Source organism: Protopterus annectens, chromosome 15.part0, assembly GCF_019279795.1.
Source record: "Protopterus annectens isolate FY-2018-M chromosome 15.part0, PAN1.0, whole genome shotgun sequence".
NCBI lineage: Eukaryota > Metazoa > Chordata > Ceratodontiformes > Protopteridae > Protopterus > Protopterus annectens.
The window spans coordinates 819724718-819749800 of record NC_056749.1 but is presented as its reverse complement, the minus strand read 5'-3'; the positions used below and the strand labels follow the sequence as shown (position 1 = coordinate 819749800).

Below are 25083 nucleotides of genomic sequence, written 5' to 3'. Positions count from 1 at the left end.
CTCCTATACATAAACTCCTGGCACCTGCTGTACAGTTCAGCCTGTATGTGGAACTAGTTAATGCAGGCAGTCTGGTTCTGCCCGGGTACTACCTGCAATATCTAGACCCACATGAAAGTGGAACATCATCTTCACTTAGAATGATAATAAGAGTCTCCATTTAGTCTGCTTTGTATATTGGTGAACCTTACCCATGTGAAGCTATGGCTTCGGTCTGGACAGCGATCCAGATTCTTCTTTTAGAAATCAGTGTAGGACTATGGGTATCCCTATTAGCTAACAATGAATGCGGACTGTCAGAGCCCTATCCTTTATAATTCAGTATGAAGCACTTGCTCAGCACAGCATTGTAGTCTGGCCCTAGGTATTTGATTTTGGGGGATTTCTGCTGTTTCCCAGCTTTCTTTGTTTGTTTGCTTGTTTACTGTGTTTGTTAACTGTGTAAGTGAAATGATCCAAAAAGAATTTCATCCATGACTCTGGACACATTAGCATACATGCAATAAAACATAGAAGGCAGGCAACAGCAAAGCTATTAAATGAATTCAAAATACAATAAATCATTATAAGCTTGAATGAAATGCAGGTGTGTAGAATTAATATAATAATTAATATAATATAATGATAGTTTTTGTATGGTAATGAAAGCAAATGCAGTATATGCAATATATTTGTAATTGGTTAAACAAAATCAGTTTTTTCATTGCACTATGCTTGTATAGTTAACTTGTTTATTAATACATTTGAATTTTTAACAAAAAAATCAAACAGGAAATCCGTATAGAAACAGTAAAACATCTAATCTCTAAAGATGAAAACAAGAAAGTGTAGCACTTAACATAGATAACTGAGCTATATTAATGAGTTGCTTCCTATATTCTAGTGATTGGTTTCCTCAGTTTGTGTTTGCCTACTGTGCAATTCTGAGCAAGTCACTTAACATACTGCTGTGGCAAAATTGGGCTGGGTCCCTCACTGGTTTTGTGAACTACAAGCCTATTAACTGCCTGTGACTGTAGAAAGATTATAATAACAGAAAAGTATCAAAGTAGCACTAAAGTCATGAATGGATTTTGATGATTGCTTTCATATGTGTTACTTAAACTACCCTTCTTCAGTTCGTAAAGACAAATCCAGGAAAGGGAACACTCATTTCCATTATGGACATGGTTTTGCACTGTTTCCCCTGAGCATTGCTTTCTACTCTTCCCTCTTTCATTAACTGCAAAGCTTTTCTTAATAGCATGCAGTAGTCTTTAAAAGTGCATTCATATTAAGCTGGTGCATTCATTTTCAATTCTTTATCAATATTACCTTTAGAATAGTTATGAAGATCAACTTGATTTGTGCCCATAAATGAATAGCCTCCATTGATTGTGAATAATACCTGTGATTAATTCCTATCATAACTTCATTTCTTCCTGAAAAGTTGTAGCCTAGATTACCATAGACCACGTATACTAATGCCTACCCCTTGGATATTTCAAGAATGTATACATATATATCCTGTTTCTTGTTGCCTTCTTGTACACTAGCTTGCTTGAGGTTACCATGTACTTAGTGTTCCCACATGTTTAGTCAAGCAAGGAATCACTTTATTTAAGAACATAACTGTGGGAGACAAAGGGAACCATCTCATTTTTGTATGAAAATCACACAGTATAAATTAAAGAATTATTATTAATTTAGTCTGACTGATCAGAAAGAAGAATGTATGTCTCTGCAAGATCCTGCTGATAGTACATCCCACGCTTTCTTATTGTAACCTTGCATACCTATCAACTGTCCACATTTTTGCAGATTGTCCAGATTTTTGCTTCTTATTTTTGTCTCCTCATAAAATTTGTGGTTTTCTGGCCAATCATTGAGAATTGTAGTCACTAAATCTTCTTCTTCTTCTTTCGGCTGTTCCTGTTAAGGGTTGCCACAGTGGATCATCTGTTTCCATTTCTTCCTGTCCTCTGCATCTTGCTCAGTCACATCAACCACCTGCATGTCCTCTCTCACAACATCATAAACCTTATCTTAGGCCTTCCTGTTTTCCTGTTACCTGGCAGCTACATCCTTAGCATATTTTTCCCAATATACTCTGCATCCCTCCTCAGCACATGTCCAAACCAATGTAATCTTGCCTCTCTGGCTTTGTCTCCAAACTGTCCAACCTGGGCTGACCCTCTAATATACTTATTCCTAATCCTGTCCATCTTTGTCACACCCAGTGCAAATCTTAACATCGTTAACTCTGCCACCTCCAGCTCTGCCTCCTGACTTTTTGTCAATGCCAGCGTCTCCAACCCATATAACTTCACTGGTCTCACTACCCTCTTGTAGGCCTTCTCTTTCACTCTTACTGGTACCTGTCTATCACAAATCACTTCTGACACTCTTCTCCACACACTCCACCCTGCCTTTACTCTCTTCTTCACCTCTTTTCCACACTTACCATTAATTTGAACTGTTGATCCCAAGTATTTAAATTCATCCACCTTCACCAGCTCTACTGCCTGCATTTTCACCATTACTCTATCCTCCCTCTCATTCACACACACTATTCTCTCTTAGTCCTGCTAACCTTCACTGCATTCCTCTAGAGTATATATCCAACTCTCCGGGGTCTCCTCAACCTGTTCCATACTCTTACTACAGATCACAATGTCATCAGCAAACATCATAGTCCATGGGGACTCCTGTCTGATCTCATCTGTCAACCTTTCTCCATTGCAAATAAGAAAAGGATCAGAGCTGATCCTTGATGTAATTCCACCTCCACCTTAAATGCATCCATCACTCCTACTGCAGACCTCACCACTGTCACACTACCCTCATACATATCCTATATCACTCTTACATACTTCTCTGCCACTCCTGACTTCTACATACAATACCAAAACTCCTCTCTAGGCACCCTGTCATATGCTCTAACTCCTTCTGACCTTGTCTATGCTTCTCCATCAACACCCTCAAAGCAAACATCTCAGCTGTAGTGCTCTTTCCCGGCATGAAACCAAACTGTTGCTCACTAATCATCACCTCCCTTCTTAACCTAGCTTCCACTACTCTTTCCCATAACTTCATGTTGTGACTGATCATTTTTATCCCGTGGTAGTTACTACAGCTCTGCACCTCACCCTTACTCTTAAAAATCGGTACCAAAATACTTCTTCACCACTCCTCAGGCATCTTCTCACTTTCCAAGATTTCATTAAACAATCTGTTTAAAAACTCTACTGCCATCTCTCCTAACTTCTTCCTTGCTAATCCGCTGCACTTCCTGATTAACTGTCCCTACATCATCCAACCTTCTCTCCCTCTCATTCTCTTCATTCTCTTCATTCATCAGCCCCTCAAAGTCCTCCTTCCATCTGCTCAACACACTCTCCTCACTTGTGAGTACGTTTCCCTTATTATCCTTTATCACCCTTACCTGCTGCACATCTTTCCCAACTCAGTCCCTCTGTCTAGTCAGTTGGTACAGGTCCTATTCTCCATCTTCATACAACTCTCCATACGCCTTATCGTTAGCCTTCACCAACTCTCTCTTTGCCATACGCCTCATCTTTCATACTCCTGTCTACTTTCTTCATCTCTCTGACAATCCCACTTCTTCTTCACCAACCTCTTTCTCTGTATACTCTCCTGTACTTCCTCGTTCTACCACCAGGTCTCCTTGTCTTCCTTCCTTTGTCCAGATGAAACACCAAGCACCTTTCTAGCTGTCTCCCTTAACAGCTCTGCTGGAGTTACCCAGCTATTTGGTAACTCTTCACTGTTACCTAGTGCCTGTCTTAATTGTTCCCTGAACTCTACCTCACAATCATGCTTCTTCAGCTTCCACCATTTGATCCTTGGCACTGCCCTCACACTCCTCCTTCTCTTCTTGATCACCAACATCATCCTACAGGCCCACCATCCTATGCTGCCTTACTATGCTTTCCCCTGTCACCACTTTGCAGTCTCTAATCTAATCCAAACTAGTCCTCCTGCATAGGACATAATCCACCTGCGTGCATTTTCCTCCACTCTTGTACGTCACCTTATGCTCCTCCCTCTTTTTAAAATACATATTAACCACTGCCATGTCCATCCTTTTCATGGACAACATCCATGCCAATAATATCAACATGCAGATAATTGTAGTCACTAAATAATACTAAATAATAACAGACATTTGAGCTTCAGACATGACATCCTTCAGAAAATATATAATAATGTAAAATCTGTCATTCTAGTAACTTTCTAAGTCTATTGGAGCAATATTTAAAATCCGACTTTATATTTGGGCACTTGTCCATCAATTTTTTCTGCCTTTGTCCAGATTTCTTGCTTTGAGATGTTAAGAGGTATGTAACCTTGACTGTATTGAATAACAAATTCTATTTTTGTGTGGGTGAGCTAACTAAGCATGGGAATATGATTACATCAAAGACAATGTCGTATTCTAAATTATATCAAACTAGACTCCATTTTAATTCAAGATGGATTCCACACCTGTTTTTGTTTTCCTCATAGAAAATGTCATTCTTTCTCTGTCCTCATCTGAGGCTATAAAGAATCATTGACACTATATCTCCGTCACAAAACATGACTGTCACAAACATGCACAGACACTATCTAACATTTCAGGAGACATTTTCCCATGCTGCATCAGTGTAATCCTTTGCACATACATTTTTCTAAAACTTTTTAATACAAATCTTTTTATTGGAAACAAATGCAGCTTGCCTACCTTGATTGCTAAAATTTTGAAACAAACTTCTTTGGTCTATTAGTTTGTCTGAAAATATTACGATAAATCATTTCAAAACTGGTCATAAAGGCTATGTGATTTTATTTTGTTTCAGTATTTGCCAAGCAGCTTGCTTTATTAATTAGTACATTCTGCAGTTTTATTTTAGGTTTAGAAGCTAATAATTTCAGTAGTTACTTTGCATAAAAATAAAACTAGAAACAATTTAAAAATAATAATTGTAATCATCGTGATCTTTATTCTACAGCACAACAGCCCTCATGGCAATTAGTTCAACAGAGATCTGATTAACAGTCTCAAAGGTCTTGTTACTCAAAACTTCTAATACTTTAAACAATTTCATCAATTGCAAAATAGCCTTTATTGTCCCATAAGGAATAAGCATGCTTTTCCTAGATATGGCATCATCGCCAAAGTCCATATGGGAAAGTTCTTTTAATGCATCTTGTTCTAGATTATGATGTTAAATCCACGATGCATTGATTTTTCCAACTATATTCTTAAAGCTTACATTCTTTTTTTTAACCACTGTAGAACCCTCCCTGGGGTGGAGAGTGCATCGTTCCTGGAAATACTGCAATAACAGGTTGATGCGTGGAGTGGACGGAGTAAGCCCCTATTCCATCTCCCTGTTCCAAAAATCAATTTAATATATGGTCCCCAGATAAGGGACATATTTGATTTTACACTGATAAGAACAGATACTACACTTTCTTTGTAGTGTGATTTCTTTTCTGTCAAATATTTGTGATTATTTCTGAAGGTATGGAATCTGCATGATGAACACCTCATACACATATCCAATGTAAGAACTCCACCCCATGTTTTCTGGAAACCACTAACAAACTTTGTCACCATAAATAAACTAGACTTCATCACATAATCCAATTGATATGGTGGCCATTTTATAATCTAGAAAAAAAGTCAAACAGTTCATTAATGTTATGTCTATTTTTGCTGTGTGTGTGTGTGTGTGTGTGTGTGTGTGTGTGTGTGTGTGTGTGTGTGTGTGTTGCGGGGTAGTGCTGTTATTTGTCTGAGATACTACAGCATCAGTGCAATTTATCCAGCTGATATGATGCTGGCTATATTCTGAGATGGCGATCAATGCCTTGTGTGAGAGAGGCCTGCTTTTTTACTGTTAAATTTGCTATTATGTTAGCATTAAGACTTTACAGAGCAATATAGTTCACTGTTCTACAAGTTTTGTTAACACAAGTCTTTGCAGTAAGAGTTTGCAGAGCAGTATAGTTCACCCTTCTACAAGTTTTGTTAACACAAGTCTTTGCAGTAAGAGTTTACAGAGCAGTATAGTTCATTCTTCTACAAGTTTTGCTAACACAAGTCTTTTACTGGCTTGTACCAACAGAATAAGCTCCTTGTTGCTGGATACATACATATATATTTTTTTTCAATGAAAGAGACAGATGAAGGGAATAGTCTGTGTTTGCAGTGTTCATGGTGCTTGGCATCTGCAGTTACAATCAATTGGCAAGACTCTGGGTATTCCTGATACCTTAAACTAGATATCTGTCATGGGTACACCTGTTTCATAAACAGATAAAATGGCAGAACACAGTGAGCAGATTGACACATTTAAAGTTTTGACATAAATATAAATATATATATATATATATATATATATATATATATATATATATATATATATATATATATAATGCATAGCAGTGAAGGTATTGGAGTGTGGATATCAAAGTTGTGCACCTGTGTTGGTTAATGAAAAAACAGTATTTGCGATATTCAACAAAGCAGGAAGTAACACGTGTATGAGCAGAACACAGACGATTATAACAAGGGGAGTAATTACAAAGTTGTGACAGTGTTGTGATAGAAATAACTGTAGTGATTATTCAAGGAACTGTAAACAGGGGTGAGTTATTCTAGCTGAATTACTTTTTTCATTACTCCCAAATACATATTCATCTTGTCCATATAGCATGGCAGTTCACATGTGTGATGCTGGTTTTCTTGAATCACATAAGTATAAAATTAAGTCATTTGGATGACTAGATTATGACATCACATATCCTCCCATCTGTTGGTAGCAGGTTGGGTCTTGACAGAAATCCAACCGGAAATTCCATGATTAAGGTCAATGGTTGGTGTATTTGTCCCTGGTTTTGAGGGTCTTTGATGGCTCTTGGTATCTCTAGGTAGCCATCTTACACTGGAATAGATTTTTCATATGTTCATAGGTTCATAGGTTGGTACTAGGCTATCGGCGCTAGGGCCTATACAAGCCTAGCCATAACAATTTCCTGGATATTACTTCCGACAATATTTACTTCCCTGGTCCCCTGTCTAGCAGAGTGACTAACGTGATCCCCGGAGTGAATTTCCTGTCTCCCATCCAATCATCAAAGTTCCTATTGAAGAGCGCCAAGGACGCGCTCTGCTTGACATGTATCGGCAGTCTATTCCAGAGTATAGGGAGTCTCTGGGCCAGGAACCTATCCCTCCAGCATGTTTTCTTCATTGTGATGACAAGGTTTAGATCCTTGGAGAGTGTGGCTCTGAGGGAAAGGGATTTCTTTAAGTGGAGCATGTCCAACAGCTCAGGGTTTGACATGGCCTTGTATGTTAAGTAGAGATCGCCTCTGAGTAGACAATATGCCACATAGCATAGCTGGAGTTTTTTTAGATGGTCAGCATAGGGCATCTGCTTTAGGCCTGTGATTCTTTTAGTGAGGTACTTCTATGGCCTCTCCGACTGTTGCAGATGTCTTGTGAGGTACATACCAAACGGGGCATTGTACACTATAATGTGTCTAATAAGGGATGAGTACAGTGGGACAATGACCTCCTTTTTTTCTGGATGAAAAGCCCTTAGTGATGAGGTGTGCCACATAGAAGGATTTCCTGACTGTTGTGGAGATGTGGTTATCGAAGGTGAGACCACTGTCCACCTGTGTCCCTAAGTCTCTCATCACACTTTCAGTGTTTAGTGTACTGCCACCTATGTGGTAATTCATGGGTACATGTTTTTTCCCAAAGCGGATAACTATACATTTCTTGGCATTAAGCTTGAACCCATGGCTCTCGCACCAAGCATCTGTTTCTTCAAGGCCCTTTTGTAGAATATCCACATAATTTGGGGATTCAATAATGGCTCCCAGTTTGCAGTCATCTGCAAACTTTGTTAGCCAGAGTCCCTTAGTGTTGGCCTGTACTTCAGAGAAGTAGATGCCAAACAAGATCAGTCCCAGGACTAAACCCTGAGGTACTCCACTAGTTATTTGTCTGGAGCTGGATTTAGAGTCTGCTACTTTTACAGTCTGGGTTCTGTCAGTAAGCCAGTTGGCAACCCATCAAGTGATGTAGGGATTTATGTCCGTCTTAGTAAGTTTATCATGGGGGATGGTGTTGAAGGCCTTGGTGAGGTCCAGATAGGCTGTGTGGTCTGCCTTACCCTCGTCCACAGCTCTGGAGACTGATTTGAAGAAGTCAATCAGGTTCAGGAGACAAGATTGGCCCTTCACGAACCCAAACTGGGTGGGGTCCAGTGTTTAAAGACTGCCAATGTCTTTGTTTATAAGTTCCATAATAATGCATTCCATACCATTGCAGATCAGGGTCATCAGACTGATGGGACGGTAGTTCCTGGGATCCAAAGTGGATCCCCCCCCCTTGTGGAGTGGGATAACTGTAGCTGTGCACCACTCAGTGGGCACGAATCCTGAAGTAAGGCTATGATTAAACATGACACTTAGCTGAGGTCCCAGTTAATTTTGTAGTTCATGTAGTACACAGCCCATGATGTCATCTCGTCCCATGGATGCTGTATTCTTAGCTTTGGAGAGTGCGTTTTCTACCTGTGTGGTCATGATTTCCAGAATTTGGCAATCCTTTGGTATTGAGATGGGCCCTTTAGGTGGGGGATGAGAGGGGATGAAGTTGGCACTAAATCGATCTGCCAGGATATTGGCAATATCCTTGGGATCAGTATATTTAATGCTATTCTGTTGTAGTTCAGAATAGATCTGAGCATTGCCATTTAGATTCTTTTTTATCTCTCAAATATTTTTTTTTTATTTTCAATTAAAATAACATTTATAAATATTTTTAAATATCATTTTAAACTATATACAATATTTACAATAGCCTGACTTTCAACTATATACACTGTATGTTATTAAATATAGAATTAACAGATCAGTTATCAGAGATACAATATTGATTATTGCAGACTGTCCAACAAAGATATAACTTTCTTCCAAAGATTATTTACCAATGGCCTGGGATAAATTCGTAGTTCTTCGATTTTTATTTCCATCAATGCAGTTGTCTTCAGTAAAGTGTAGAGTTCTTCCAAGTTTGGGGGTGTATTTGAATTCCACCGCCTGACTACGCATTTCCTAGATATAGCAAGTATTGTCCATAACAAATACATTTTTGTCTTATTCAGGTAGGGACCTTCATTTACATTTAGAATTAACAATACTTTAATTAAGGTAAAGGATTCATTAAATAAAGCTTGTAAAAAATGATTGATTCCATTCCAATATGATTTAATTTTATTACATTCATAAAAAATATGAATCCAGTCTGCTATATTTGACTTTTCACACCTCCAGCAAAAAACATTTGTAGTAGTACTGATCAAACCATTTGTAGTAGTACTGATCAACCCATTTGTAGTAGTACTGATCAAACCATTTGTAGTAGTACTGATCAAACCATCTGTAGTAGTACTGATCAAACCATTTGTAGTAGTACTGATCAAACCATGTGTAGTAGTACTGATCAAACCATTTGTAGTAGTACTGATCAACCCATTTGTAGTAGTACTGATCAACCCATTTGTAGTAGTAGTGATCAAACCATTTGTAGTAGTACTGATCAAACCATCTGTAGTAGCACTGATCAAACCATCTGTAGTAGCACTGATCAACCCATTTGTAGTAGTACTGATCAACCCATTTGTAGTAGTACTGATCAAACCATTTGTAGTAGTACTGATCAACCCATTTGTAGTAGTACTGATCAAACCATTTGTAGTAGTACTGATCAAACCATTTGTAGTAGTACTGATCAAACCATTTGTAGTAGTGCTGATCAAACCATTTGTAGTAGTGCTGATCAAACCATTTGTAGTAGTACTGATCAAACCATTTGTAGTAGTACTGATCAAGCCATTTGCAGTACTACTGATCAAACCATTTGTAGTAGTACTGATCAAACCATTTGTAGTAGTACTGATCGAACCATTTGTAGTAGTACTGATCAAACCATTTGCAGTAGTACTGATCAAACCATTTGTAGTAGTACTGATCGAACCATTTGTAGTAGTACTGATCAAACCATTTGTAGTAGTACTGATCTTTTAATTCTATCTGGTGTTAAAAATGCTCTTTGTAAGTATTTCCAGTTAAATATTTTCCAGTACTGTGTGTTAGAGGTGTAATTTACTGATAGTAAGATGTTAGTTTTAATTTCTTCTGTTAACTGCAAAGACTGACCTTTTGTTAAGAACTGCCAGTATGATGGTTTGGGAATTGTTTTATATGTTATTGATTTGTCTACTATTAAATTTTTTTTATCAGATTAAATTCATTTGTTAATATAGCCATTGTTAATTCTTTCCAGTTGGCAAAATAATTTGGGTTTATACAGTCTACTGTAGTTTTAACCACATATGCTTTTTTATATAGGTTCATAGGTTCATAGGTAGGTACTAGGCTATTGGCCCTAGGGCCTATATAAGCCTAGCCAAAGGGACCCTGGCTTTTGCCACCCATGAAAATTATCTTCCTGTGCCAGTGTCGAGCAGAGCCACAGAAGTGATCCCCGGGGTGAATTTCCTATCTCGCATCCAATTATCAAGATTTTTCTTGAAGAGTGCTAATGAGGAGCTTTGTTTGATATAGATAGGTAGTTTGTTCCAAAGTATGGGAAGTCTCTGGGACAGGAATCTATCCCTCCAGCATGTTCTGTTTATTGTGGTGATGAGGTTTAGGTCCCTCGAGCGTGTAGCTCATAGGGATTGGGATTTCTTTAAGTGGGGCATGTCTAAAAGCTCTGGGTTTGACATAGCTTTGTGTGTTAGGCAGAGATCGCCTCTGGTAGGCGATATGCAACGGAGTAAAGCTGCAGTTTTTTAAGACTGTCTGCATAGGGCATCTCTTTGAGGCAGGTAATCCTCTTTGTGAGGTATTTCTGTGGCCTTTCCAGTTGTAGATGTCTTGTGAGGTGCATACCAAAAGGGGCATTGTACTCTATAATGGGTCTAATGAGTGATAAGTAGAGGGGAACAATGACCTCTTTTTTCCTGGATGAGAAACCTTTTGTGATGAGGTGTGCCACATAGAAGGATTTCCTGACTACTGTGGCAATGTGATTATCAAAGGAGAGACTACTGTCCACCTGTGTCCCAAAGTCTCTTATCACACTTTCGGAGTTAAGTAGACTACCACCTATGTGGTAGTTCATGGGTACTGAGTTTTTACCAAAAGGAATGCCAATGCACTTTTTGGCATTGAGCTTGAGGCCATGGATTTGACAGCAGGCATCTGTCTCAGCAAGGCCCTTTTGTAGGATGTCCACATCTTTTGGAGTTTTGATTATGGCTCCTAGTTTGCAGTCATCTGCGAACTTCATTAGCCAAAGACCTTCTGTGTTATATGTTTCTGTTTCTGGGAAGTTCAATCCTCCTTGTTTCCATGGTCTAATGTGATGAGTTAGAGCAACTCTATTCTTTTTGGGATACCATAAAAATTTTATTAAACACAAGTTTATTTCTTTAAGAATGCATCTTTCAGGAATTAACTGTATTGCTAATGCTACATTTAGTATTTTTGGCAATAAGACCATTTTTATTAATTGCAATCTGTCTTCAAAAGTTAATATAATTTTGTTCCACTTTTATATATATTTTTTGTTATTGTTTCTTTATAATTTATTAATATTGTTTCATTTATATTTTTGCATAAAACTATTCCTAAATAATTTAGCGCAAGTTCTTGTTTTCCTATGATGGATTTATCTGTAACTTGTAGTTCTTTTTTCTTATTTAAAAATATAAATTTTGATTTTGATCTATTAAAGTGTAGACCTGAAATCTTATACAATGTCTCCATTACTTCTTCTAGTTCTCCTAATGACTCTCTGGAGTTTGATAGGGTCAATAAAATATCATCAGCAAAAAGCATTATTTTAGATATGTACTGGTCATAGACTTCTATTCCTTTTATTCTTGGAATATTGTGTATTATTTCTGCAAGTATTTCTTTAGGCAAAGCAAATAAAATAGGAGAAAGGGGGCATCCTTGTTTAGTACCTTTTGTTATATGGATAGATTCTGAGGTGAAATGACTAATTTAATGTAGGCTAAGTTATTAATATATATGTTTTTAGTAATAAGATGAAGGGAGGAGGAAATTCAAATAATGTTAAAGTTTTAAATAAATATTCCCAGTTGAGGGAATCAAAGGCTTTTTCTATGTCTAATCCGATTACAAGTGTTTCTCTATCTTCTTTATTAACATAATCTATAAGAGTAAGTATACTTTTAATATTATCATGTCTGTGCCTGTTACATAAAAATCCAGTTTGATCATTATTAATTGTCTTTGAAAGTGGGATTTTCATTCTGTTAGCTAGGATTGACATGAATATTTTGTAATCAATATTCACTAATGATATAGGTGCAAAGGTCTGATGATTTATTATCTTTTAGAATTGGTGTTATGAGAGAATATTTCCATGAGGGTGGCATTTTTGCTTCTGACTGGACTTCAAGCAAAGTTTTATGAAAAGGGAGATTACCGTTGAAGAAAAGAGTTTGTAAATTTCCGTAATTATAGCATCTATCACTGGAGCTTTGTTAGATTTACTTTATTTTATCTTGTCAACAATTTCTTTGAAGGATATAGGTTTTTGTAGGTCTAGTTTTAAGTTTTCGGGAATTGTTTTTTATATTGATAAGGTTTGCATCTATGTTTATTTGGTTGGTATCTAAATCTTCTTTTTGAATGCTTCAAGGATGTCTCCTATATCTGATACTTTTTTCCCTTTCTTTTCATGATATATACTGCTAATGTTATTTGCTTTAGATTGTATTTTAATTCTTGTAGATAAGTTATGCAGATATCTGGGAGAGATGGCTAACGGGTTTATTTTTAATTTTTCCAAGGTTAGACAAGTTTTGTGTGTTAGAATTTCATTATATTTTTTTATTTAATTCCTCTATTTCTTTTTTGACTTCTGGATAATTCAGATTTTTTTTTTAGATTTTGAAGTCAAGAGTCTAGTTTGCAAGTCTAATGATTCAGATTCCCACTGTCTAACTTTGTTTTTGTACCAGCTAAGGGTCTTACCAAATGAATACGCTTTTAAGGAGTTCCAAACAATGACTCTCCTGATTTCTGTTGTATTATTAATTTCAAGTAATAATTGTAGTTCTGACAACATTCAGGGTCTGAATTCTTTAATTTTTGCGATATATGATGGAATTCTAGTTGAGAGGATTAAAGGTTTAAACTCTATTTGGAGCTTCATTATCAGAGAGTCATGATCTGAAAAGGGGCATGGAACTATTGAGAAGTTGAGGATTTTTGTTTGTAAATCTTGAACTATGAATAATTTGTCTATTCTGGTTTGTGTTCCAAATCTATGGTCTTTATGGGAAAATAATAAAGATTTGTCATCTTTTACTTTAAAAGTGTTAATGAAATGAAATGAATCAATCCATGTTTTAAGTATTTTGAAATAGTTGCTATGCGAAAAGACTTCTTGGTGGTTTCAGAAGCTTTTAAGGTACAATTAAAGTCTCCTCCCAGTATAATATTTCCTTTATAATTGTTGGAAATAAAATCTAGGTGTTTTTTTTTAACCGTTCCTGCTCCAACTCCTGGGATCCAATATAGATTAGCTAAGGCCCATATTCTGTTATTAAATTTAATTATAACAAATGCTAGTAGACCTTCTTTGTCTTCATATTTATAAATAACTTTTGGAGTGATTATGTTTTTCTTCCAGGGAATTGATACTCCTTTTGTCTTTGTTCTATAGGAGGATTGAGCTAAGACTGTATAGTTCTTAGCGTTCCAAATAAAGCTATCATTAGTCTTAAAATGCATTTCCTGGAGAAATACTACTTGTGCCTTATTTAGATTTAAATATTTTAGTAAGTTTGATCTTTTATTTGCATTATTTAAGCCATTGGTATTTAATGATTAGAATGTTAAATTCATTTCAAGTTATTGTCGAAAGAAACGTTTTGCTTCTTTTTTTTTTTTTATTTTGATTATAGTAGTTATACCATATTCTCTGATAACACTGGATGTTATTTTTATGTGTGTAAACGGAGTGTAATTTAATGTTCTTTCTTCTTTAAATATAAATAGGGTAAAATTCTGGTCAGGCTTTAAAAAGTACTTTATAAAACATTAATTCTAAAGTATCAAATACAAGTAAATATGAATTTCCCATTAAACATGGAATAAAAGTCATTCCCAATCCAATAGATAAAGATAAATCTATTGGATTATCACTCATACCTTTAACCAACAATAACTGAGCTCCATATATACAATTATTATATGGAGAATTTTCTTAAAAAAGATATGAAATTCTGTATTGTTCTATTATTGTTCTATAGTATTTCATATATCAGGATGGAATGTTAGTAGTGTAAACAATTATTATGTTAACTTAGAAAATATCCAATACTTAGTCACCCTTAAGAGATCCCAAACATGTCAGATATGTCATTTTGGAAAAATTAAATGTAACAGAGGAGTATACACTAAATAAGCCAATAACAAATAGATTATTACTAAAATAATTTGACTAAAATGACTCTACAGGAGACAATGAGTGATTACCAATGAAATATGAATTTACTGTAAGTGTACTGTCTTCCTTTACTTTCCCACTCTTCATCTCACCAACTTCAACTTACACTTATGAAAAGACATGGCTTATCAGTGGTATCCTGACTGAGAGTAGAGGCACCCTACATTCTAGTATGCAGTGTTTTTATATATTTATAAATTTACAAAGCAGAATCTAAGAATGAACTATGATCACCCTGACAATTCCCATCCTGCATAGGGCACCTCCTGATTCCAGAATGGGTAATCACATCAGGTCTAGAATGAATGTGAAGGTACCTATATGGTAATCAAGACTTACCTTAGGTAAGTATTAATCAAATAGTATTTAGAACATCTCAGAGAGTTTTCTGGGCAGTTAGAATACTCTTAAGCCTCTCCTCCCTTTACCAAAAACAGAGATTTTGCTTCCATTTCTTTCCCTTGTTTTAAATCAGTACTAATAAAAGAAATTCAGGAAACATAGGTAAACAGAAATAACATTCAGTAATCTGTCTTGTACATGACTCGCAATCCATTAAACAAGTCAGAGACTGACATCACTTTAGTAAACATTATAAAGACAAAGTAGAAATAATTTCCTAGCTCTTTAAATTTCCTGATAAAACAAAAAGTTAACAATAAGCTATTTTAACTAAAAGTATAAAGCATTTCATTTTTTCCTTGCATGTATACATTTCTACTTACATTGTAGTGTCAATAGCTGTCTTTGAAATCTGTACAATACTTCACTTCTTCAAATCATTCCTTTTTCAATTCAGGTTTTGTTTTGTCAAAACGACAACAATATTTCAAGGGCACAATTAATATTTAGACTGATGTTTCAAATAAATAACTTGTCAGTCGCCAATTGAGTTCGTTTAGAATGTATGATTAGTGCAAATATAGCATGTTGTAAAAATAATATGTATTTTTTCGTGTGCTCTAGAGACTGTCATATGCAAGTGACATATATAATGTAGTATATATATAGAGCAGATAGCTTATGGATTCATGTTGTTAAAGTAAATTATGCTTATTAATCAGGCAGGTTCGTTTAAATTCATAAGTAATTTGGGGACATTTCAGTTGAGTTTCCAGGAATGTGTAGTCCAATGTGAGTAAATGAGTCCACTTTTCCTCATAAACATATGTCACAATTCATTAAACTAAGCAGAGTCTAACATCTGCCTAATAATCATTATAAAGAAAAAGAATAGTAATTCTCTAGCTCTTCAAACTTTCTGATATCGCAAAATGTTGACAGTAAGCTATTTTAACTGGAAGACTAAAACATTTCAATACTTCCTTGTGCATATACATTTTTACTTTTACTGTAGTATCAAGAACTGTCTTTGAAATCTATGCATTACTTCACTTCTTTCAAGTTATTCATTTTACAGTTCAGATTATATTTTGTCAAAATGTCAATAGCATTTCAAGGGCACATTTAATATTTAAACTGATATTTTAAATGAATAGTTGCCAAGTGAGTTTGTACAGTGTGAGGTAACTGCAAAGATAACATGTTGCAAAAAGTAATATGTATCTTTTCATATGCTCTAGAGACTGACAATTTCAAGTAACATATAAAATGTAACTTTTACAGAGCAGACAGCTTGTGAAATCAGCATGTTAAAGTGACTAATATTTTTAATCAAGCAGCTACATTTCAGTGCACTTGTAGTTTGGGAACATTTCAGTTGTGTTTCCAGGAATATGTAATCCTAAGAGGATAAATTATAAAATATTACAAATAGTCCTATTATGTATTTATTTTACCTTGCTTAGATTGTTTTTCCTTTTGATAACTAAACAACATTACTTTTTCTTATTCGTTATCTGTGAGGCTAAATGCACTTCGCAGATTCACAGTGTCCTTAGAAACTGCAGCAATTGTTTACTGTTGTTATGGCAACACAAATAGAATGTGAAGAAAGCTTCACTTCTCTTGACCAACAGTACATGTTTCCCTCCTTATATATATATATATATATATATATATATATATATATATATATATATATGTGTTAATACTAAAAGGAAATAATTCAAAGGACATATGTACACGAATGGAACATTTCAGAGTTAATCACAAACATGTCCCCAATCCCAATAAGCATAACAGTGACTATCATTAATCTAATAAATATTGTAATAGCAATTAAATAAGTTCACTATTCCAATTAGTCTACCTTAAAACTAGATTATTTAGACTATTATGTATCTATGTATAGATAGTGAGTTATTAAATATATACAGACTATATTAGTATAGTAAATAGGAGAGAATTTAGAAAGGGAGACAAGATGCAGTTAAAATAAATAATGAGAAAAGAGAGAAAGAAAAGAGAAAATTAAGAGAAAATACACATATACTATGTATGTTGATTTACAGTATAAATATTTTATGTGCTATATAACCCTCTTTCTGTGTAAGAAAAGTACCCATGAACCCATGAACTACCACATAGGCAGCAATCTACTTAACACCAAATGTGTGATAAGAGACCTTGGGACCCTGGTGGACAGTAGTCTCTCCTTTGATAGTCACATCGCCACAGTAGTCAGGAAGTCCTTCTACACGGCACACATCATAAAAGGGTTCTTATCCAGGAAAAAAGAGGTCATTGTTCCCCTCTACTCGACACTCATTAGACCCATTATAGAGTACAATGCCCCTTTTGGAATGTACCTCACAAGACATCTGCAGCAGCTGGAAAGGCCACAGAAGTACCTCACAAAGAGGATTACTGACCTCAAACAAATGCCCTACACTGACTGCCTCAAAAAACTCCAGGTTTACTCCATAGCATATCGCCTACTCCGAGGTAGTCTCTGCCTAACATATAAAGCTATGTCAAACCCAGAGCTGTTAGACATGCTACAACTAAAGAAATCCCAATCCCTCTGAGCTACATGCTCTAGGGACCTAAACCTTGTCACCATAACAAACAGGACATGCTGGAGGGATAGATTCCTTTCCCAAAGATTTTCCATACTCTGGAGCAGGCTACTCATCTATGTCAAGCAAAGTTCTTCATTAGCACTCTTCAAGAAAAATCTTGATGAGTGGATGGGAAATAGGAAATACACCCTGGGGATCACTTCTGTGTCTCTGCTCAACAGTGGCAGAGGAAAATAACTTTCTTGGGTGGCGTAATCGAGGGAACCTTGTTGGCTAGGCTTACATAGGCCCTTGGGCCGATAGCCTAGTACCTACCTATGAACCTATGAGCTTATGAACCCTGTTTTACATACCTGAGGTAATGTGAAAATTCTCATGTGTCATCTATTTTCAAAAAAATATAGATTAAGATTCCAGTAGATATCTTTGTTTTAAAATTCCAAGCAGTAAAATTGGTCCATTAAAGTAATCACACAATAAATCTATCAGGACACACCACGAGAACACAGAATTCTTCAAAGAATACGTTCTTTATTCCAATCGATAAAATAAAGATGAATAAGCGCTTTCGCATGCGTCTTGCATGCTTCTTCAGATACAATTTAAAACATCTAGCTTGGTTGCTTATATACATATCATTATTGGCAATCATTGATAATCATTAGGACAATTATACTATTAAACAATAATTAACCCATTAATCAGGGAATTCTTTCTTGTTCATAGTTCAGTGCTATGCATTTCATATATCTCACTTCTAAAACTAGTAACAGCAACATACACATAGACAAAAACAAGAGTAAACCTCTTATGTATGTAGCACGGCTCATATTCCAGATGTGGCCGTGTTCATGTCTAATCATCCTGAATCTAAAAAATTATTTATGTGTAACATATTAAAACACTTTTGGTACTTATAAAGCTCAAGAGCAGATAATACCATTTTCTCTACGTTGCATACTGCAAAGTAGAGCGGAACAAACACATACTCCTGGTACAAAGCACCACTAGTGAGTACGTCGTGCATTAAATGTTCCTATTTTAATAGATTAATTTAATATAATATCATCCTATTGAACAATCATTAACCCATTAATCAAGGAATTCTTTCCTGTCCCGGTACTGTGCATTTATTTTATCTCCCTTGTAGAACTAGTAGCAGCATTGTACACATAAACAAGGACAAGAGTAAATCTCTTGTATGCGAAGCACGACTCATATTCAAGATATGGCCGTGTTCATGCCTAATCATCCTAACACTAAAAACTTTTTATATAATTTATTAAAACACTTTTAGTACTTATAAAGCTCAAGAGCAGATAGTGCCATCTTCTCTAGTCTGTATGTTGCAAAATAAAGCGGAACAAACACATACTCCCAGTACGGAGCTCCACTACTGAGTACATCGTACATTAAATGTTCTTAAAAAATATATAATAAAATAATTTAATATAATATCATCCTATCAATGTTACAACACATTAAACATTGTCGCGCTCTTCATAGACATGACATATATCAACAATTGAAAATGAAAACCTAATGAATTAAATGAAATAAAATAAAATAAAAATGAGCTAAAATGCCCTTTGAGAACTTAGACTTCCATCATCATGGTTATTACTAACTTCTATGCCCCTTGTCTGCAATAGACCACGGACATGTTGTTGTGTCTGATAAGTACATGTAGCAAGTGTTCCGTATATAAATAAATAAATAAATAAATAAATAAATAAATAAGACTGTTATGAACGCTCTAATGAGGCGAGTTTAAGCAGCATGTAAAATTAAAGCATCGGTTACCAAGGTTATCACTGACTTCATTCTCCATTCTCTATTATTAGGTCACAAACATATTGTAATATCTTATACAAATACGAGCAATATGTTCGAAATGTATAAAATTATGATATATACAATATATGTAAAATGTGTAACTATACACAGGAGAGATCTAACTAATTATAAAAATAATTATAAAAACTGTCTTGATGTAACTCTACCATTTCAAGTGTTTATAAGAAACAACATATCTGATGGAAGATTATTATATATGTGTATCTAATCACTAAAAGGTCTATATTCTTATAGCTCTGTTCCATAGCCATTGCTATCCAATGTCTAAATATACAGTTTCCCTAGTCTCCTAATGGGCTTAAACTGAATATTTATAATAATAGTAGCTAATTTGTTTCAAAATTCCACACTGGGGAATCTATTTCACACATTCATCTATTCTATAAATGGTTTGACAGTTGTATAATTGTTGATCCCAGGGTCTCTGTGTGCCCCTGATCTAAGAATCCATTCCATTTCTAATTTCGCTAGGGCGTTATTGCTATCGCCCATCCTAGGACTAATATGTAGAGTTTGCAGCACTCTAAATTTGAAATGATGTGTGGGATTCGAATTAATATGCTTGGCTAAAGCATTCAACTCATGCTGTTTCCGGATGTCGTAAATGTGATTGTATATACGCTGTCTCAGCTTCCTCTTAGTGAGACCAACATAAAAGGCTGGACACAAATCACAATTGGCCATATATATCAAATTGCTAGTATCACAACTAGTTCTTATTTTAGGTGCATATTTAAAGTGTCCATGTGGATGTATATATTCTTGTGTGTTAGTAATATATTCACACATACTACATTTTTTGCATGGATATGTCCCAGGAACCACATTGCTTCCATCTCTCACAGTGATGCTCTTCTGTAGATTAGAGGAAAATATAGTTTTCAAGTTGTCACTAGTTCGAAACACAAACCCTGGTCTATCTCCTACTATTACTCTGGTATCATCTGCTACAGTCAAAATATTCCAATGTTTGTTTACGACCTCTTTAATTGCATTAATATCATTGGTGTATTTCAAAATCAGATTGATCTTAGTGTTCTGTCTATTTAGTATTACAGGTTGAAAATCTCTAACCCTCTTATTGCCCATCATCACTATTGGGTTCTGTTTTTGGATATTTTCTTCCCTGCTTCTCTGGAGTATGATCATGTTTCTCATTTCTTGTATCATCTTGATGTTGTAACCTCTGTCCACAAATAACCTTTCCATTTTGTCTGCCTCAGTTCTTAGCATTTCTGGGTCTTTACATATTCTTGTTAGTCTCCAAAATTGTCCAGTTATTATACCGGAAAACATGTACCTAGGATGCATGCTGCTGTATTCTAAAATTGTATTTCTCCAGCAGCTCTTTCTATATAGTTTAGATGTTAACTTATTATTTATATCATAGTATAAGGTTAAATCTAGAAAACTAATCTCTTCATATGAATACTCATAGGTGAATTTTAGAAACGTAGGGGTTCCTTCTAAATAGTCTACAAATTCCTTTACTTCATCAACAGTGCCATCCCAAACCAATAGCACATCGTCCACAAACCGTTTGTACATTTTTATTTTATGCATCCAAGAGCTGTTAAATATGTGTTTTAATTCCCAACTATATAGTACAAAGTTTGCATATGAGTTCGCACATGGGGTGCCCATAGCGACACCCCATGTTTGCAGATAGTATTTACTATTGAACATAAACACATTACAACTCAGCACAGTTTCTAATAGTTGGCCAATCAAGATCTGTCTATCTCTAGAAAACTCACTCTTAGCTGCCATTACTTCCCTCACAGCCTGTGTGCCATAATCATTAGGGATGCATGTGAAGAGATCACGTACATCTAATGTAACCAACAGCACTTTCCTGTTTGTTATTACCGAGGAATCAAAAGATTCGAGGTCTTTCAAAAGATGTTGTGTGTCTCTAAGGATCGTATTTACCTTATTAACTAATGGCCTCATCATTTTTTCTAGAAATCTAGAGATATTGTATGTTGCCCAATCTCTGCCTGATACTATGGGTCTCATGGGCATAGGTTCAACTTGTTTATGTACTTTAGGTAGTCCCTTTAATACAGGTATCAGAGGTTCCTCTATATAGAGGAACTCAAACATTTCTTTACTGACCTGCCTACACATCAGAATGTCATACAATTCATCTCTAACATTGTTTATGATTTTCATCACTCCTTCAATATTTAGTTCTAGATAGGTGTCATTCTGGCATAGCATAACTTCTATTGTCTTGATGTATGTATCTTTCTCAAGAAGTACCACTCCTCCTCCTTTATCAGCATTAATAATAATTACATTTTCATTGTTTTTTAAACTCATTAGAGAATTATATTCATCCTTCTCTAAGTTAAAAAATCTATTCTTAACTTTTCTGATGGTAAACAACTCATAAATGTCTTTTTCACAAGTCCTCACAAAACAATCTACATTCGGTGGCAAAACCGGTGAAAAGGTGCTTCTGCGTTTAAAATTTAGCAAAAAATAGCAATTAAATAAGTTCACTATTCCAATTAGTCTACCATAAAACTAGATTATTTTAGACTATTATTTATCTATGTATAGATAGTGAGTTATTAAATATATACAGACTATATTAGTATAGTAAATAGGAGAGAATTTAGAAAGGGAGACAAGATGCAGTTAAAATAAATAATGAGAAAAGAGAGAAAGAAAAGAGAAAATTAAGAGAAAATACACATATACTATGTATGTTGATTTACAGTATAAATATTTTATGTGCTATATAACCCTCTTTCTGTGTAAGAAAAGTACCCATGAACCCATGAACTACCACATAGGCAGCAATCTACTTAACACCAAATGTGTGATAAGAGACCTTGGGACCCTGGTGGACAGTAGTCTCTCCTTTGATAGTCACATCGCCACAGTAGTCAGGAAGTCCTTCTACACGGCACACATCATAAAGGGTTCTTATCCAGGAAAAAGAGGTCATTGTTCCCCTCTACTCGACACTCATTAGACCCATTATAGAGTACAATGCCCTTTTGGAATGTACCTCACAAGACATCTGCAGCAGCTGGAAAGGCCACAGAAGTACCTCACAAAGAGGATTACTGACCTCAAACAAATGCCCTACACTGACTGCCTCAAAAAACTCCAGGTTTACTCCATAGCATATCGCCTACTCCGAGGTAGTCTCTGCCTAACATATAAAGCTATGTCAAACCCAGAGCTGTTAGACATGCTACAACTAAAGAAATCCCAATCCCTCTGAGCTACATGCTCTAGGGACCTAAACCTTGTCACCATAACAAACAGGACATGCTGGAGGGATAGATTCCTTTCCCAAAGATTTTCCATACTCTGGAGCAGGCTACCCATCTATGTCAAGCAAAGTTCTTCATTAGCACTCTTCAAGAAAAATCTTGATGAGTGGATGGGAAATAGGAAATACACCCTGGGGATCACTTCTGTGTCTCTGCTCAACAGTGGCAGAGGAAAATAACTTTCTTGGGTGGCGTAATCGAGGGAACCTTTTTGGCTAGGCTTACATAGGCCCTTGGGCCGATAGCCTAGTACCTACCTATGAACCTATGAGCTTATGAACCCTGTTTTACATACCTGAGGTAATGTGAAAATTCTCATGTGTCATCTATTTTCAAAAAAATATAGATTAAGATTCCAGTAGATATCTTTGTTTTAAAATTCCAAGCAGTAAAATTGGTCCATTAAAGTAATGTTAAAACAATTCATATCTGTAAAAGAAATACTTCAAAGACCAATGCACGTTAGGTTCAAGCAAGGCACCCTTTATTACTTGCAGCAAGGAGACAAAGCATGTAGGTACAAGGTTTGTCTGATTTTCTGGAGTTCAGTATGTTATTCTTATACAGTTCTCTTCATGTCACACAGAAAATGTTACTAAATCTACTGCTGATGTAGTCGGACACAGCTTTCTGTATGTTACACAGAAAATGTTACTCGACTTATTGCTGACATGGTCAGATTATTGCTGTCTTGCAAAAACATTCGAGAAAAACAACCTGGCCTTGGGCTTATTTTAGCCCTCCTTGGTTCTTCAGTTCTTCAATTGTACAGTTCTAATATATGTGTTACATTTTGTCTAGATTCAAGGTACATTTCTAGCTTTGGTACAAGTAATGCTGACTATGATTTGAGCTTTCAAACATCTTTTGTTTTCTTTATCAAGGTTTCTAGCAGCTGCACATTTTCACACGGCATAAGCAGAATAAAATGTCTCTTATCAAGTTTCTAGTAGCTGCACATATTTTCATGGCATAAGCAGAATAAAGTGTCTCTTATTAAAGTTTCTAGTAGCTGTGCAGATTCATACAACATGACAGAATAAATGTATTAACCCTTTTAAGCCTTGAATGCACTAAGCATGCATATTGCTCTTATGCATTTTTCTAACAATATCATAGTAGATGCTTTGAGAGATTTGGCTGTAACAGTATCAGTCTTTTGCTTCTTCTTTTTGACATCTGTCCAGACATTTGTTTCTTTTGTTCTCTTGAGAGAAGGTGGCATCCAGTCCATATCTTCTGGTAAAGTAATCACATAATTAGTTTTAATAAATGGAGAGGCTTCAACTAAGTCAATAAAAGGCCTCATCTCATTGACATACAGTATTCTTATCTTAGCTGGATATGCAAGTTGTGCCTTAATGTTATTTTGTTTCAGAAACTTTATCATTGGCCACACTTTTTTCCTTTGTTCTATTATTCTAGATGAATAGTCGTTATCAAATCTTATCAGGCTCTGTTTATATTTTAGAGGTGCCTTCCTCCAAGCAGATCTTAAAATCAGTTCCTTGTCCAAGTATGAAAGAAATTTGATAATTATTGACCTAGGAGGAGAGTTTGAGTTAGTGGTAGGTTTCCCAAGAGCTCTGTGTGCCTTTTCATTGTCAAAGGAAAGTCCTTCTTTTAAATTTAAAAAGTCAGGGATCCAGCTTGATAAAAAGGAAATAATATCCTCACCTTCTGTGTTTTCAGGTAATCTGAAAATCCTGATGTTATTTCGCTCTCCCTATTTTCCAAGTCATCTACTTTATTAACCAACCAAATGTTTTGTTTAAGAAGCAGTTCTTTCTGTTTCCTCTTCCTTAAGTCTGCTTTCTAAGTCATTTAGAGAAACCTCTACTCCTGTTATCCTTGTTTGGTGTTGTTGTAGCATTTCCTTGAGGGTGTCAGCCTGTTTTTGACTGCTTGTTTTAAGATTTTCCAGGTTCTCTTTAAAATCATCCATCTTCAAAGAAAACTCCTGCAGGGTAGATGCCATCTGTTGTAGTTCCTTCTTTAAGGCAGCATCCTGGTGAGAATTCGTTGAGTTGCTCATTTTAACAAGTGAGTATATTTCCAAGCTTTTTGACAGAAAATTATTTGTAAAACTTCACCAAAGTTTCTAATTATGTAAATTAGTCCTTTATTTATAAGATTGTGTACTTTGAAGAAAATAAAATAATATTTTTTTCTGTCTTATTTAACTAGTTATATGGAGCTCTAAAATACTACTACTTTCAGTTAGCCATTCAGGCTCCGCCCCCACCATTTAGATTCTTGACATAACTATAGAATGTCTTGTGGTTGTCTTTGGAATCTTTGGCAAGTTTATTTTCGTAACTAGCTTTGGAGAATTTTATGAGGGATCTCAGCTTCTTACTGAGGCTGGTAAGGGAGTTTTTTGCATCCTGGTATTTTCCTCTTTTATACAAAAGTTTCTTACTTTGTTGTATAGTTTGTTTATGGC

The 25083-nt window shown here is 35.5% G+C and overlaps 1 non-coding gene across 1 annotated transcript; it reads right to left on the bottom strand.

Annotated features, from left to right (window-relative positions):
- Window positions 1–5296: 5296 nt before the first annotated feature.
- On the bottom strand, window positions 5297–5492 carry LOC122790225. The gene has a single exon (XR_006362974.1). It is a non-coding gene; the product is annotated as a U2 spliceosomal RNA (small nuclear RNA).
- Between the last annotated feature and the right edge of the window lie 19591 nt (window positions 5493–25083).